At 54.1% G+C, this 1,437-nt stretch overlaps 2 protein-coding genes and 1 long non-coding RNA gene across 3 annotated transcripts in view; 1 reads left to right on the forward strand and 2 right to left on the reverse strand.

Moving 5' to 3' along the window:
• The window catches only part of LOC116817058 (uncharacterized), a 270,462-nt gene that overhangs the window by 117,862 nt on the left and 151,163 nt on the right, over positions 1-1,437 (forward strand). The window lies entirely within an intron of this gene.
• LOC116817142 (uncharacterized) overlaps positions 1-1,437 on the reverse strand; it is a 327,071-nt gene that overhangs the window by 84,405 nt on the left and 241,229 nt on the right.
• LOC142047900 (uncharacterized) overlaps positions 10-1,437 on the reverse strand; it is a 50,509-nt gene continuing 49,081 nt past the window's right edge. The window contains exons 2-3 of the long non-coding RNA XR_012657212.1: positions 1,246-1,372; positions 10-523 (exon numbers count right to left, since the gene is read on the reverse strand). This is a non-coding gene — a long non-coding RNA (uncharacterized LOC142047900). The remainder of the gene's footprint in view (positions 524-1,245; positions 1,373-1,437) is intronic.

Raw genomic sequence — 1,437 nt, forward strand, 5'->3', positions numbered from 1 at the left:
TGTACTTGTATATCGATGTGTTTGATCCTAAGTAGCCTCAGTGAAGCATATGGTCAGTTTCTTGAGAATGGGCACTCAGGCCTTGGCTACACTTGAGTTACAGCGCAATAAAGCCGCCCACAGCACTGTAACTCACTCCCCGTCCACACTGGCAAGGCACGTACAGCGCTGTATCTCCATGGCTATGGCGCTGCAGGTACTCCACCTCCCCGAGAGGAATAACAGCTGCTGCGGAGTGGCTGAGACGCTGGTGCTCCAGTGTACACAGGGAGTAACCTTATTGAGCAGTGATTGACCTCCGGAAACGCCCCATAATCCTTGTTTTGTTGTGAACTCCAGGCTCCGGGAACTGCTTATCAAAAAACCAAACACAGCTACTGTTTGCTGTGAACGAGCAGAGGGAGGGAGGCAGGGGGGCTCCCTTTGGAACACCCACAGTGAATGTTTGCTTGAAGAGAGAGGTGGTGGGCGCGCGGAGGGAAGGGGGGGGGGGTCCATTTTGGCGAGCGGCTGCTTATCTGGTCTGTGAGAAAAAAACAAACAGCTGCTGTTTGCTTTCAGTGAGTGAGAGGTGGAAGTGGGGGGTCGGAACTTGCAAGGCGGGGTGCTGACACTCTCAGCACTCCAAAAACCCACTCTCCCTCTCCATGCTCCCTGTCACACTACACCCCACCCCACCCCCCTTTTGAAAAGCACGTTGCAGCCACTTGAATGCTGGGATAGCTGCCCATAATGCACCGCTCCCAATGCCGCTGCAGATGCTGCAAATGTGGCCACACCAGTGCGCTGTCAGCTGTCCGTGTGGACAGACTGCAGCCCTTTCCCTACTCAGCTGTACGAAGGCAGGTTTAACACCCAGCGCTGTACAGCTGCAAGTGTAGCCATACCCTGAGCATCTGTGTGATAAGAAACCCTGGCCCAGCAGCTCTGACTCCAGTAGCCTGCCTCTCACACCCCAAGCACATTCTGGTTTGGGGGGAGTAGGCTCAGGGTTTGAAGAGAAGGGCAGGTTCATTATGCTGGACCTAACCCCCAGTTTTACTTGAGCAAACACGAGCTATTTGACACTGTGTGATACTGCTCCTGTGCTCTGTTCCCAAAGTGTTCTGCAGTGGGGGGGAGGGGAGGGTCCTCTGTGTCACTGGCATATTGAAACAGGACAGAGTAGAGGTAGCATTGTGGGGCTGGCATGAACCTTCGCTCTTAATTTCCCCTAGCAAGAAGGGATGGGATTGGAATCCTTACCCAGTGAGGTCACATTCTCATAGCTCTGCTGCATGATGTCTCTGCAGAGAGCTCTCTGGGCAGGGTCCAGCAGAGCCCACTCTTCCCTGGTGAAATACACAGCCACCTCCTCAAAGGTCACTGGCCTCTGAAAGAGCAAGAGTCCAACACTCAATACCTGCTGCCCCACTCACAGCCCCACTAAATGTGGGG

Source organism: Chelonoidis abingdonii, chromosome 18 (assembly GCF_003597395.2).
Source record: "Chelonoidis abingdonii isolate Lonesome George chromosome 18, CheloAbing_2.0, whole genome shotgun sequence".
Lineage (NCBI taxonomy): Eukaryota > Metazoa > Chordata > Testudines > Testudinidae > Chelonoidis > Chelonoidis abingdonii.